The 13,989-nt window shown below is 38.9% G+C and overlaps 22 non-coding genes across 22 annotated transcripts; all 22 read right to left on the bottom strand.

Moving 5' to 3' along the window:
* Nucleotides 1-477: 477 nt before the first annotated feature.
* Nucleotides 478-549, bottom strand: Trnaw-cca (transfer RNA tryptophan (anticodon CCA)). The gene has a single exon. It is a non-coding gene; the product is annotated as a tRNA-Trp (tRNA).
* Nucleotides 550-793: 244 nt separating this feature from the next.
* On the bottom strand, nt 794-865 carry Trnaw-cca (transfer RNA tryptophan (anticodon CCA)). Its single transcript has one exon. It is a non-coding gene; the product is annotated as a tRNA-Trp (tRNA).
* Nucleotides 866-1,112: 247 nt separating this feature from the next.
* Nucleotides 1,113-1,184, bottom strand: Trnaw-cca (transfer RNA tryptophan (anticodon CCA)). Its single transcript has one exon. It is a non-coding gene; the product is annotated as a tRNA-Trp (tRNA).
* A 3,220-nt stretch (nt 1,185-4,404) lies between these two features.
* Nucleotides 4,405-4,476, bottom strand: Trnaw-cca (transfer RNA tryptophan (anticodon CCA)). The gene has a single exon. It is a non-coding gene; the product is annotated as a tRNA-Trp (tRNA).
* Nucleotides 4,477-5,039: 563 nt separating this feature from the next.
* Trnaw-cca (transfer RNA tryptophan (anticodon CCA)) lies at nt 5,040-5,111 on the bottom strand. Its single transcript has one exon. It is a non-coding gene; the product is annotated as a tRNA-Trp (tRNA).
* Nucleotides 5,112-5,355: 244 nt separating this feature from the next.
* Trnaw-cca (transfer RNA tryptophan (anticodon CCA)) lies at nt 5,356-5,427 on the bottom strand. Its single transcript has one exon. It is a non-coding gene; the product is annotated as a tRNA-Trp (tRNA).
* Nucleotides 5,428-5,674: 247 nt separating this feature from the next.
* Trnaw-cca (transfer RNA tryptophan (anticodon CCA)) lies at nt 5,675-5,746 on the bottom strand. The gene has a single exon. It is a non-coding gene; the product is annotated as a tRNA-Trp (tRNA).
* A 247-nt stretch (nt 5,747-5,993) lies between these two features.
* Nucleotides 5,994-6,065, bottom strand: Trnaw-cca (transfer RNA tryptophan (anticodon CCA)). Its single transcript has one exon. It is a non-coding gene; the product is annotated as a tRNA-Trp (tRNA).
* A 563-nt stretch (nt 6,066-6,628) lies between these two features.
* Trnaw-cca (transfer RNA tryptophan (anticodon CCA)) lies at nt 6,629-6,700 on the bottom strand. Its single transcript has one exon. It is a non-coding gene; the product is annotated as a tRNA-Trp (tRNA).
* A 244-nt stretch (nt 6,701-6,944) lies between these two features.
* Trnaw-cca (transfer RNA tryptophan (anticodon CCA)) lies at nt 6,945-7,016 on the bottom strand. The gene has a single exon. It is a non-coding gene; the product is annotated as a tRNA-Trp (tRNA).
* Nucleotides 7,017-7,582: 566 nt separating this feature from the next.
* Nucleotides 7,583-7,654, bottom strand: Trnaw-cca (transfer RNA tryptophan (anticodon CCA)). The gene has a single exon. It is a non-coding gene; the product is annotated as a tRNA-Trp (tRNA).
* A 563-nt stretch (nt 7,655-8,217) lies between these two features.
* On the bottom strand, nt 8,218-8,289 carry Trnaw-cca (transfer RNA tryptophan (anticodon CCA)). The gene has a single exon. It is a non-coding gene; the product is annotated as a tRNA-Trp (tRNA).
* Nucleotides 8,290-9,171: 882 nt separating this feature from the next.
* Nucleotides 9,172-9,243, bottom strand: Trnaw-cca (transfer RNA tryptophan (anticodon CCA)). The gene has a single exon. It is a non-coding gene; the product is annotated as a tRNA-Trp (tRNA).
* Nucleotides 9,244-9,806: 563 nt separating this feature from the next.
* Nucleotides 9,807-9,878, bottom strand: Trnaw-cca (transfer RNA tryptophan (anticodon CCA)). The gene has a single exon. It is a non-coding gene; the product is annotated as a tRNA-Trp (tRNA).
* A 244-nt stretch (nt 9,879-10,122) lies between these two features.
* Nucleotides 10,123-10,194, bottom strand: Trnaw-cca (transfer RNA tryptophan (anticodon CCA)). Its single transcript has one exon. It is a non-coding gene; the product is annotated as a tRNA-Trp (tRNA).
* Nucleotides 10,195-10,760: 566 nt separating this feature from the next.
* Nucleotides 10,761-10,832, bottom strand: Trnaw-cca (transfer RNA tryptophan (anticodon CCA)). Its single transcript has one exon. It is a non-coding gene; the product is annotated as a tRNA-Trp (tRNA).
* A 244-nt stretch (nt 10,833-11,076) lies between these two features.
* On the bottom strand, nt 11,077-11,148 carry Trnaw-cca (transfer RNA tryptophan (anticodon CCA)). Its single transcript has one exon. It is a non-coding gene; the product is annotated as a tRNA-Trp (tRNA).
* A 247-nt stretch (nt 11,149-11,395) lies between these two features.
* On the bottom strand, nt 11,396-11,467 carry Trnaw-cca (transfer RNA tryptophan (anticodon CCA)). The gene has a single exon. It is a non-coding gene; the product is annotated as a tRNA-Trp (tRNA).
* A 244-nt stretch (nt 11,468-11,711) lies between these two features.
* Nucleotides 11,712-11,783, bottom strand: Trnaw-cca (transfer RNA tryptophan (anticodon CCA)). The gene has a single exon. It is a non-coding gene; the product is annotated as a tRNA-Trp (tRNA).
* Nucleotides 11,784-12,665: 882 nt separating this feature from the next.
* Trnaw-cca (transfer RNA tryptophan (anticodon CCA)) lies at nt 12,666-12,737 on the bottom strand. The gene has a single exon. It is a non-coding gene; the product is annotated as a tRNA-Trp (tRNA).
* A 247-nt stretch (nt 12,738-12,984) lies between these two features.
* Nucleotides 12,985-13,056, bottom strand: Trnaw-cca (transfer RNA tryptophan (anticodon CCA)). Its single transcript has one exon. It is a non-coding gene; the product is annotated as a tRNA-Trp (tRNA).
* A 563-nt stretch (nt 13,057-13,619) lies between these two features.
* Trnaw-cca (transfer RNA tryptophan (anticodon CCA)) lies at nt 13,620-13,691 on the bottom strand. The gene has a single exon. It is a non-coding gene; the product is annotated as a tRNA-Trp (tRNA).
* Nucleotides 13,692-13,989: the final 298 nt, after the last annotated feature.

Genomic DNA, 13,989 nt, shown 5'->3' with positions numbered 1-13,989 from the left:
TTTCTCTCATGTCTTCCTATTCTTACATCGACTTTCCAATTGTAATAAGATATCATTAAATACAGAGAGAAATACGATGACAACCTGTAAACACACGCCTCTTCTTAAATACAATTTTCATTTACTGCTCAAAATAGCAAAACTTCAACGTGACCTCGACGTGATTTGAACACGCATCCTTCTGATCTGGAGTCAGACGCGCTACCGTTGCGCCACAGGGCCATCTGATAAGCCAATGCACTATAATGCACTTTAAGTATAATTATCTGCTCCATGCTCTACATCGGTTTTACTTTGCTATACTTTATCCATTTTCTACTCATGTCCTATTCTTCTGACTTCCATTTTCAAACTGTAGCTATATATCATTCATTACAGACAGAACTACGCTTATATAACTACAACGCGACACTACACACTACTCTTTCTACACATACATGTTTTTCATAATTTAAGCAAAACAGCAAAACTTTGATGTGACCCCGACGTGATTTGAACACGCAACCTTCTGATCTGGAGTCAGACGCGCTACCGTTGCGCCACAGGGCCGTCTCTTAAGGTACTGCACAGTAATGTACTTTATGTACAAACATCGTCTCCATGCTCTACATCAGCTTCATTTATAACACAACATTTTTCTGCTTTTCTCTGATGTCTTCCTCTTCTTACAACGACTTTCCAATTGTAATAAGATATCATTAATTACAGAGAGAAATACGATGACAACTTGTAAACACACGCCTCTTCTTAAATACAATATTCATTTACTGCTCAAAATAGCAAAGCTTGAACGTGACCCTGACGTGATTTGAACACGCATCCTTCTGATCTGGAGTCAGACGCGCTACCGTTGCGCCACAGGGCCATCTGGTAATCCAGTGCACTATAATGCACTTTAAGTACAATTATCTGCTCCATGCTCTACATCGGTTTTACTTTGCTATACTTTATCCATTTTCTACTCATGTCCTATTCTTCTGACTTCCATTTTCAAACTGTAGCTATATATCATTCATTACAGACAGAACTACGATGACAATGCGACACCACACACTACTCTTTCTACACATACATGTTTTTCATAATTTAAGCAAAACAGCAAAACTTTGATGTGACCCCGACGTGATTTGAACACGCAACCTTCTGATCTGGAGTCAGACGCGCTACCGTTGCGCCACAGGGCCGTCTCTTGAAGTACTGCACAGTAATGTACTTTATGTACAAACATCGTCTCCATGCTCTACATCAGCTTCATTTATAACACAACATTTTTCTGCTTTTCTCTCATGTCTTCCTCTTCTTACATCGACTTTCCAATTGTAATAAGATATCATTAAATACAGAGAGAAATACGATGACAACCTGTAAACACACGCCTCTTCTTAAATACAATTTTCATTTACTGCTCAAAATAGCAAAACTTCAACGTGACCTCGACGTGATTTGAACACGCATCCTTCTGATCTGGAGTCAGACGCGCTACCGTTGCGCCACAGGGCCATCTGATAAGCCAATGCACTATAATGCACTTTAAGTACAATTATCTGCTCCATGCTCTACATCGGTTTTACTTTGCTATACTTTATCCATTTTCTACTCATGTCCTATTCTTCTGACTTCCATTTTCAAACTGTAGCTATATATCATTCATTACAGACAGAACTACGATGACAACGCGACACCACACACTACTCTTTCTACACATACATGTTTTTCATAATTTAAGCAAAACAGCAAAACTTTGATGTGACCCCGACGTGATTTGAACACGCAACCTTCTGATCTGGAGTCAGACGCGCTACCGTTGCGCCACAGGGCGGTCTCTTAAGGTACTGCACAGTAATGTACTTTATGTACAAACATCGTCTCCATGCTCTACATCAGCTTCATTTATAACACAACATTTTTCTGCTTTTCTCTCATGTCTTCCTATTCTTACGTCGACTTTCCAATTGTAATAAGATATCATTAAATACAGAGAGAAATACAATGACAACCTGTAAACACACGCCTCTTCTTAAATACAATTTTCATTTACTGCTCAAAATAGCAAAACTTGAACGTGACCCCGACGTGATTTGAACACGCAACCTTCTGATCTGGAGTCAGACGCGCTTTTTTTTTCCATTAAAATTTTTTTTCACAAAATTGTAGACTTACAGTCGCAGACAGTGCTTACACTACCACCTCATAAATAAAATATGTATCACAGATTTGGGGTGGCAGTGCCTGACATTTCAATTGAAAAGAGAGGAAGTATATTTTCATAGAAATGTTCAGAAGTTTTTTATAGGTTACAATGAAGAAATATACACGAATAAATGTATAATATATTTAATGTAGCTGATCTGAGTACCTCTGTATTTATAAAGCATCATGTAATATTCTAATCTAACGGTGAGTGTAGAACAATCTCATTTCCATCCAACGATATGAATGTATTGCTCATGACATATTTTTGAATGAAAATGTGTGATTGATTTGCTTTGGAATATTTAAAGAACAACAGGCTAAAATGACGTCTTATCAATGATTTGAAAAATGCCTTCATGTGAAATGAAATCATGTTTTGGCTCAATATCACCCTCCTTTTAAATACAGCTAGACGATGAATTGAGAATACAATGTCCATGAATGCTTTAGATGACAACTTCTTTTCTGATAAGAACCCAAACAATAACCAGATAGATAACTGTCCAAAACTAAAGCCTGTGTCCTGGCACACATCTGTCAACATTTCAATGATGAGGTCTTGCAAGGGCGATAACTCCTTGCAGAAGACGAACAGATGTAAAATGTCTTCTGTTTGTATGTGACACACTGGACAAACATCAGTGTTTGACAGTCTAATTTTTAGAAGTTTATCATATGTGAAAACAATATTATGTGCAATTTTAAAATCTAACTGTATGGAGTCTGTTGATTTATCTTTTTCCCATACATTCATCCAAATATCTTTCCAATTCATATCCAGTGCAAACTGATTCCACCAAGCGATAGCTACTGGTTCCTTGAAATGTTTTTTCCTGAGAACTTCATAACAAAATTTTGTTGTGAATAAATCAACAGACAGATCCTGGTTTTGAACAGTGCATGTTATGTCTCTTGATGGGGCGTTAGTGGCAACCTCTGACAAAATGATCTTTTTCCACTCTGACGGAAGCGCTAATAAAATAATGGCATAACATTGTTGTATGGTACTTACATCCATCTCAAGTAAGGTGTCATGGATTATATTAACAATAATGTGTCCAGACATGAATTTTGGAATAATTTCAAAACAAATATGCTTGATGCAAATAATTCCACTTGAAATAAATGACTGAAACATAAGAGTTTTTCCATTGAATGTAATCAATGGATTCTTAAATATTGGCTGATTCATGATATCATCTACCTTTTTAAGTAAAGGTCTTTTTCCTTTATTCAATTCATTCCATGCAGCAAGTAACTCTGCATAAAATGGACTTATATTCTGTAAATAGGCTTTATCATATTCAAGGCTTAGAGCATCAATTCCTAAGTTCATTTTCAGAAGATGTGACATAAAATATACAAATGTTTGTTTCCAAATACAACTGAGCTGACAATTGACATAGGCACTCAGTAATTTCAGCCTTAAAGCATATTTTTTTAAACGTAAATCTGGTATATTAAGACCGCCATCTAAACAAACACCAATGCATGTACCGTGTGCTATTTTGGCAGGTTTGTTATGAAATAAAAAGTCTCTAAACATTTGTGTAAATTTATTCTCCACCCAATATGGAACAGGTAGTACAGTGAACATATACCACAAACGAGAGAGTCAGACGCGCTACCGTTGCGCCACAGGGCCATCTGATAATCCAATGCACTATAATGCACTTTAAGTACAATTATCTGCTCCATGCTCTACATCGGTTTTACTTTGCTATACTTTATCCATTTTCTACTCATGTCCTATTCTTCTGACTTCCATTTTCAAACTGTAGCTATATATCATTCATTACAGACAGAACTACGATGACAACGCGACACCACACACTACTCTTTCTGCACATACATGTTTTTCATAATTTAAGCAAAACAGCAAAACTTTGATGCGACCCCGACGTGATTTGAACACGCAACCTTCTGATCTGGAGTCAGACGCGCTACCGTTGCGCCACAGGGCCATCTGATAATCCAATGCACTATAGTGCACTTTAAGTACAATTATCTGCGCCATGCTCTACATCGGTTTTACTTTGCTATACTTTCTCCATTTTCTACTCATGTCCTAATCTTCTGACTTCCATTTTCAAATTGTAGCTATATATCATTCATTACAGACAGAACTACGATGACAACGCAACACCTCACACTACTCTTTCTACACATAAATGTTTTTCATAATTTAAGCAAAACAGCAAAACTTTGATGTGACCCCGACGTGATTTGAACACGCAACCTTCTGATCTGGAGTCAGACGCGCTACCGTTGCGCCACAGGGCCGTCTCTTAAGGTACTGCACAGTAATGTACTTTATGTACAAACATCGTCTCCATGCTCTACATCAGCTTCATTTATAACACAACATTTTTCTGCTTTTCTCTCATGTCTTCCTATTCTTACATCGACTTTCCAATTGTAATAAGATATCATTAAATACAGAGAGAAATGCGATGACAGCCTGTAAACATACGCCTCTTCTTAAATACAATTTTCATTTACTGCTCAAAATAGCAAAACTTGAACGTGACCCGGACGTGATTTGAACACGCAACCTTCTGATCTGGAGTCAGACGCGCTACCGTTGCGCCACAGGGCCATCTGTTAATCCAATGCACTATAATGCACTTTAAGTACAATTATCTGCGCCATGCTCTACATCGGTTTTACTTTGCTATACTTTATCCATTTTCTACTCATATCCTAATCTTCTGACTTCCATTTTCAAATTGTAGCTATATATCATTCATTACAGACAGAACTACGATGACAACGCGACACCACACACTACTCTTTCTACACATACATGTTTTTCATAATTTAAGCAAAACAGCAAAACTTTGATGTGACCCCGACGTGATTTGAACACGCAACCTTCTGATCTGGAGTCAGACGCGCTACCGTTGCGCCACAGGGCCGTCTCTTAAGGTACTGCACAGTAATGTACTTTATGTACAAACATCGTCTCCATGCTCTACATCAGCTTCATTTATAACACAACATTTTTCTGCTTTTCTCTCATGTCTTCCTATTCTTACATCGACTTTCCAATTGTAATAAGATATCATTAAATACGGAGAGAAATACGATGACAGCCTGTAAACATACGCCTCTTCTTAAATACAATTTTCATTTACTGCTTAAAATAGCAAAACTTGAACGTGACCCCGACGTGATTTGAACACGCAACCTTCTGATCTGGAGTCAGACGCGCTACCGTTGCGCCACAGGGCCATCTGATAATCCAATGCTCTATAATGCACTTTAAGTACAATTATCTGCGCCATGCTCTACATCGGTTTTACTTTGCTATACTTTATCCATTTTCTACTCATATCCTAATCTTCTGACTTCCATTTTCAAATTGTAGCTATATATCACTAATTACAGACAGAACTACGATGACAACGCGACACCTCACACTACTCTTTCTGCACATACATGTTTTTCATAATTTAAGCAAAACAGCAAAACTTTGATGTGACCCCGACGTGATTTGAACACGCAACCTTCTGATCTGGAGTCAGACGCGCTACCGTTGCGCCACAGGGCCATCTGATAAGCCAATGCACTATAATGCACTTTAAGTACAATTATCTGCTCCATGCTCTACATCGGCTTTACTTTGCTATACTTTATGCATTTTCTACTCATGTCCTAATCTTCTGACTTCCATTTTCAAATTGTAGCTATATATCATTCATTACAGACAGAACTACGATGACAACGCAACACCTCACACTACTCTTTCTACACATAAATGTTTTTCATAATTTAAGCAAAACAGCAAAACTTTGATGTGACCCCGACGTGATTTGAACACGCAACCTTCTGATCTGGAGTCAGACGCGCTACCGTTGCGCCACAGGGCCGTCTCTTAAGGTACTGCACAGTAATGTACTTTATGTACAAACATCGTCTCCATGCTCTACATCAGCTTCATTTATAACACAACATTTTTCTGCTTTTCTCTCATGTCTTCCTATTCTTACATCGACTTTCCAATTGTAATAAGATATCATTAAATACAGAGAGAAATGCGATGACAGCCTGTAAACATACGCCTCTTCTTAAATACAATTTTCATTTACTGCTCAAAATAGCAAAACTTGAACGTGACCCGGACGTGATTTGAACACGCAACCTTCTGATCTGGAGTCAGACGCGCTACCGTTGCGCCACAGGGTCATCTGATAATCCAATGCACTATAATGCACTTTAAGTACAATTATCTGCGCCATGCTCTACATCGGTTTTACTTTGCTATACTTTATCCATTTTCTACTCATATCCTAATCTTCTGACTTCCATTTTCAAATTGTAGCTATATATCATTCATTACAGACAGAACTACGATGACAACGCGACACCACACACTACTCTTTCTACACATAAATGTTTTTCATAATTTAAGCAAAACAGCAAAACTTTGATGTGACCCCGACGTGATTTGAACACGCAACCTTCTGATCTGGAGTCAGACGCGCTACCGTTGCGCCACAGGGCCGTCTCTTAAGGTACTGCACAGTAATGTACTTTATGTACAAACATCGTCTCCATGCTCTACATCAGCTTCATTTATAACACAACATTTTTCTGCTTTTCTCTCATGTCTTCCTATTCTTACATCGACTTTCCAATTGTAATAAGATATCATTAAATACGGAGAGAAATACGATGACAGCCTGTAAACATACGCCTCTTCTTAAATACAATTTTCATTTACTGCTCAAAATAGCAAAACTTGAACGTGACCCCGACGTGATTTGAACACGCAACCTTCTGATCTGGAGTCAGACGCGCTACCGTTGCGCCACAGGGCCATCTGATAATCCAATGCTCTATAATGCTCTTTAAGTACAATTATCTGCGCCATGCTCTACATCGGTTTTACTTTGCTATACTTTATCCATTTTCTACTCATATCCTAATCTTCTGACTTCCATTTTCAAATTGTAGCTATATATCATTCATTACAGACAGAACTACGATGACAACGCGACACCTCACACTACTCTTTCTGCACATACATGTTTTTCATAATTTAAGCAAAACAGCAAAACTTTGACGCGACCCCGACGTGATTTGAACACGCAACCTTCTGATCTGGAGTCAGACGCGCTACCGTTGCGCCACAGGGCCATCTGATAATCCAGTGCACTATAGTGCACTTTAAGTACAATTATCTGCGCCATGCTCTACATCGGTTTTACTTTGCTATACTTTCTCCATTTTCTACTCATGTCCTAATCTTCTGACTTCCATTTTCAAATTGTAGCTATATATCATTCATTACAGACAGAACTACGATGACAACGCAACACCTCACACTACTCTTTCTACACATAAATGTTTTTCATAATTTAAGCAAAACAGCAAAACTTTGATGTGACCCCGACGTGATTTGAACACGCAACCTTCTGATCTGGAGTCAGACGCGCTACCGTTGCGCCACAGGGCCGTCTCTTAAGGTACTGCACAGTAATGTACTTTATGTACAAACATCGTCTCCATGCTCTACATCAGCTTCATTTATAACACAACATTTTTCTGCTTTTCTCTCATGTCTTCCTATTCTTACATCGACTTTCCAATTGTAATAAGATATCATTAAATACAGAGAGAAATGCGATGACAGCCTGTAAACATACGCCTCTTCTTAAATACAATTTTCATTTACTGCTCAAAATAGCAAAACTTGAACGTGACCCGGACGTGATTTGAACACGCAACCTTCTGATCTGGAGTCAGACGCGCTACCGTTGCGCCACAGGGTCATCTGATAATCCAATGCACTATAATGCACTTTAAGTACAATTATCTGCGCCATGCTCTACATCGGTTTTACTTTGCTATACTTTATCCATTTTCTACTCATATCCTAATCTTCTGACTTCCATTTTCAAATTGTAGCTATATATCATTCATTACAGACAGAACTACGATGACAACGCGACACCACACACTACTCTTTCTACACATAAATGTTTTTCATAATTTAAGCAAAACAGCAAAACTTTGATGTGACCCCGACGTGATTTGAACACGCAACCTTCTGATCTGGAGTCAGACGCGCTACCGTTGCGCCACAGGGCCGTCTCTTAAGGTACTGCACAGTAATGTACTTTATGTACAAACATCGTCTCCATGCTCTACATCAGCTTCATTTATAACACAACATTTTTCTGCTTTTCTCTCATGTCTTCCTATTCTTACATCGACTTTCCAATTGTAATAAGATATCATTAAATACGGAGAGAAATACGATGACAGCCTGTAAACATACGCCTCTTCTTAAATACAATTTTCATTTACTGCTCAAAATAGCAAAACTTGAACGTGACCCCGACGTGATTTGAACACGCAACCTTCTGATCTGGAGTCAGACGCGGTACCGTTGCGCCACAGGGCCATCTGATAATCCAATGCTCTATAATGCACTTTAAGTACAATTATCTGCGCCATGCTCTACATCGGTTTTACTTTGCTATACTTTATCCATTTTCTACTCATATCCTAATCTTCTGACTTCCATTTTCAAATTGTAGCTATATATCATTCATTACAGACAGAACTACGATGACAACGCGACACCTCACACTACTCTTTCTGCACATACATGTTTTTCATAATTTAAGCAAAACAGCAAAACTTTGACGCGACCCCGACGTGATTTGAACACGCAACCTTCTGATCTGGAGTCAGACGCGCTACCGTTGCGCCACAGGGCCATCTGATAATCCAATGCACTATAGTGCACTTTAAGTACAATTATCTGCGCCATGCTCTACATCGGTTTTACTTTGCTATACTTTCTCCATTTTCTACTCATGTCCTAATCTTCTGACTTCCATTTTCAAATTGTAGCTATATATCATTCATTACAGACAGAACTACGATGACAACGCAACACCTCACACTACTCTTTCTACACATAAATGTTTTTCATAATTTAAGCAAAACAGCAAAACTTTGATGTGACCCCGACGTGATTTGAACACGCAACCTTCTGATCTGGAGTCAGACGCGCTACCGTTGCGCCACAGGGCCGTCTCTTAAGGTACTGCACAGTAATGTACTTTATGTACAAACATCGTCTCCATGCTCTACATCAGCTTCATTTATAACACAACATTTTTCTGCTTTTCTCTCATGTCTTCCTATTCTTACATCGACTTTCCAATTGTAATAAGATATCATTAAATACAGAGAGAAATGCGATGACAGCCTGTAAACATACGCCTCTTCTTAAATACAATTTTCATTTACTGCTTAAAATAGCAAAACTTGAACGTGACCCCGACGTGATTTGAACACGCAACCTTCTGATCTGGAGTCAGACGCGCTACCGTTGCGCCAAAGGGCCATCTGTTAATCCAATGCACTATAATGCACTTTAAGTACAATTATCTGCGCCATGCTCTACATCGGTTTTACTTTGCTATACTTTATCCATTTTCTACTCATGTCCTAATCTTCTGACTTCCATTTTCAAATTGTAGCTATATATCATTCATTACAGACAGAACTACGATGACAACGCGACACCACACACTACTCTTTCTACACATAAATGTTTTTCATAATTTAAGCAAAACAGCAAAACTTTGATGTGACCCCGACGTGATTTGAACACGCAACCTTCTGATCTGGAGTCAGACGCGCTACCGTTGCGCCACAGGGCCGTCTCTTAAGGTACTGCACAGTAATGTACTTTATGTACAAACATCGTCTCCATGCTCTACATCAGCTTCATTTATAACACAACATTTTTCTGCTTTTCTCTCATGTCTTCCTATTCTTACATCGACTTTCCAATTGTAATAAGATATCATTAAATACAGAGAGAAATACGATGACAGCCTGTAAACATACGCCTCTTCTTAAATACAATTTTCATTTACTGCTTAAAATAGCAAAACTTGAACGTGACCCCGACGTGATTTGAACACGCAACCTTCTGATCTGGAGTCAGACGCGCTACCGTTGCGCCACAGGGCCATCTGATAATCCAATGCACTATAATGCACTTTAAGTACAATTATCTGCGCCATGCTCTACATCGGTTTTACTTTGCTATACTTTATCCATTTTCTACTCATATCCTAATCTTCTGACTTCCATTTTCAAATTGTAGCTATATATCACTAATTACAGACAGAACTACGATGACAACGCGACACCTCACACTACTCTTTCTGCACATACATGTTTTTCATAATTTAAGCAAAACAGCAAAACTTTGATGCGACCCCGACGTGATTTGAACACGCAACCTTCTGATCTGGAGTCAGACGCGCTACCGTTGCGCCACAGGGCCATCTGATAATCCAATGCACTATAGTGCACTTTAAGTACAATTATCTGCGCCATGCTCTACATCGGTTTTACTTTGCTATACTTTCTCCATTTTCTACTCATGTCCTAATCTTCTGACTTCCATTTTCAAATTGTAGCTATATATCATTCATTACAGACAGAACTACGATGACAACGCAACACCTCACACTACTCTTTCTACACATAAATGTTTTTCATAATTTAAGCAAAACAGCAAAACTTTGATGTGACCCCGACGTGATTTGAACACGCAACCTTCTGATCTGGAGTCAGACGCGCTACCGTTGCGCCACAGGGCCGTCTCTTAAGGTACTGCACAGTAATGTACTTTATGTACAAACATCGTCTCCATGCTCTACATCAGCTTCATTTATAACACAACATTTTTCTGCTTTTCTCTCATGTCTTCCTATTCTTACATCGACTTTCCAATTGTAATAAGATATCATTAAATACAGAGAGAAATGCGATGACAGCCTGTAAACATACGCCTCTTCTTAAATACAATTTTCATTTACTGCTCAAAATAGCAAAACTTGAACGTGACCCCGACGTGATTTGAACACGCAACCTTCTGATCTGGAGTCAGACGCGCTACCGTTGCGCCACAGGGCCATCTGATAATCCAATGCACTATAATGCACTTTAAGTACAATTATCTGCGCCATGCTCTACATCGGTTTTACTTTGCTGTACTTTATCCATTTTCTACTCATGTCCTAATCTTCTGACTTCCATTTTCAAATTGTAGCTATATATCATTCATTACAGACAGAACTACGATGACAACGCGACACCACACACTACTCTTTCTACACATAAATGTTTGTCATAATTTAAGCAAAACAGCAAAACTTTGATGTGACCCCGACGTGATTTGAACACGCAACCTTCTGATCTGGAGTCAGACGCGCTACCGTTGCGCCACAGGGCCGTCTCTTAAGGTACTGCACAGTAATGTACTTTATGTACAAACATCGTCTCCATGCTCTACATCAGCTTCATTTATAACACAACATTTTTCTGCTTTTCTCTCATGTCTTCCTATTCTTACATCGACTTTCCAATTGTAATAAGATGTCATTAAATACAGAGAGAAATACGATGACAGCCTGTAAACATACGCCTCTTCTTAAATACAATTTTCATTTACTGCTTAAAATAGCAAAACTTGAACGTGACCCCGACGTGATTTGAACACGCAACCTTCTGATCTGGAGTCAGACGCGCTACCGTTGCGCCACAGGGCCATCTGATAATCCAATGCACTATAATGCACTTTAAGTACAATTATCTGCGCCATGCTCTACATCGGTTTTACTTTGCTATACTTTATCCATTTTCTACTCATATCCTAATCTTCTGACTTCCATTTTCAAATTGTAGCTATATATCACTAATTACAGACAGAACTACGATGACAACGCGACACCTCACACTACTCTTTCTGCACATACATGTTTTTCATAATTTAAGCAAAACAGCAAAACTTTGATGCGACCCCGACGTGATTTGAACACACAACCTTCTGATCTGGAGTCAGACGCGCTACCGTTGCGCCACAGGGCCATCTGATAATCCAATGCACTATAGTGCACTTTAAGTACAATTATCTGCGCCATGCTCTACATCGGTTTTACTTTGCTATACTTTCTCCATTTTCTACTCATGTCCTAATCTTCTGACTTCCATTTTCAAATTGTAGCTATATATCATTCATTACAGACAGAACTACGATGACAACGCAACACCTCACACTACTCTTTCTACACATAAATGTTTTTCATAATTTAAGCAAAACAGCAAAACTTTGATGTGACCCCGACGTGATTTGAACACGCAACCTTCTAATCTGGAGTCAGACGCGCTACCGTTGCGCCACAGGGCCGTCTCTTAAGGTACTGCACAGTAATGTACTTTATGTACAAACATCGTCTCCATGCTCTACATCAGCTTCATTTATAACACAACATTTTTCTGCTTTTCTCTCATGTCTTCCTATTCTTACATCGACTTTCCAATTGTAATAAGATATCATTAAATACAGAGAGAAATGCGATGACAGCCTGTAAACATACGCCTCTTCTTAAATACAATTTTCATTTACTGCTCAAAATAGCAAAACTTGAACGTGACCCCGACGTGATTTGAACACGCAACCTTCTGATCTGGAGTCAGACGCGCTACCGTTGCGCCACAGGGCCATCTGATAATCCAAAGCACTATAATGCACTTTAAGTACAATTATCTGCGCCATGCTCTACATCGGTTTTACTTTGCTGTACTTTATCCATTTTCTACTCATGTCCTAATCTTCTGACTTCCATTTTCAAATTGTAGCTATATATCATTCATTACAGACAGAACTACGATGACAACGCGACACCACACACTACTCTTTCTACACATAAATGTTTGTCATAATTTAAGCAAAACAGCAAAACTTTGATGTGACCCCGACGTGATTTGAACACGCAACCTTCTGATCTGGAGTCAGACGCGCTACCGTTGCGCCACAGGGCCGTCTCTTAAGGTACTGCACAGTAATGTACTTTATGTACAAACATCGTCTCCATGCTCTACATCAGCTTCATTTATAACACAACATTTTTCTGCTTTTCTCTCATGTCTTCCTATTCTTACATCGACTTTCCAATTGTAATAAGATATCATTAAATACAGAGAGAAATGCGATGACAGCCTGTAAACATACGCCTCTTCTTAAATACAATTTTCATTTACTGCTCAAAATAGCAAAACTTGAACGTGACCCCGACGTGATTTGAACACGCAACCTTCTGATCTGGAGTCAGACGCGCTACCGTGGCGCCAGAGGGCCATCTGATAATCCAATGCACTATAATGCACTTTAAGTACAATTATCTGCGCCATGCTCTACATCGGTTTTACTTTGCTATACTTTATCCATTTTCTACTCATATCCTAATCTTCTGACTTCCTTTTTCAAATTGTAGCTATATATCACTAATTACAGACAGAATTACGATGACAACGCGACACCTCACATATCTCTTTCTACACATAAATGTTTTTCATAATTTAAGCAAAACAGCAAAACTTTGATGTGACCCCGACGTGATTTGAACACGCAACCTTCTGATCTGGAGTCAGACGCGCTACCGTTGCGCCACAGGGCCGTCTCTTAAGGTACTGCACAGTCATGTACTTTATGTACAAACATCGTCTCCATGCTCTACATCAGCTTCATTTATAACACAACATTTTCCTGCTTTTCTCTCATGTCTTCCTATTCTTACATCGACTTTCCAATTGTAAAAAGACATCATTAATTACAGAGAGAAATACGATGACAACTTGTAAACACACGCCTCTTCTTAAATACAAGTTTCATTTACTGCTCAAAATAGCAAAACTTGAACGTGACCCCGACGTGATTTGAACACGCAACCTTCTGATCTGGAGTCAGACGCGCTA

This window comes from Haliotis asinina, chromosome 2, assembly GCF_037392515.1.
Source record: "Haliotis asinina isolate JCU_RB_2024 chromosome 2, JCU_Hal_asi_v2, whole genome shotgun sequence".
Taxonomy (NCBI): domain Eukaryota; kingdom Metazoa; phylum Mollusca; class Gastropoda; order Lepetellida; family Haliotidae; genus Haliotis; species Haliotis asinina.
The sequence above is the reverse complement of the archived record's forward strand: the minus strand, read 5'-3'. Positions and strand labels throughout refer to the sequence as shown.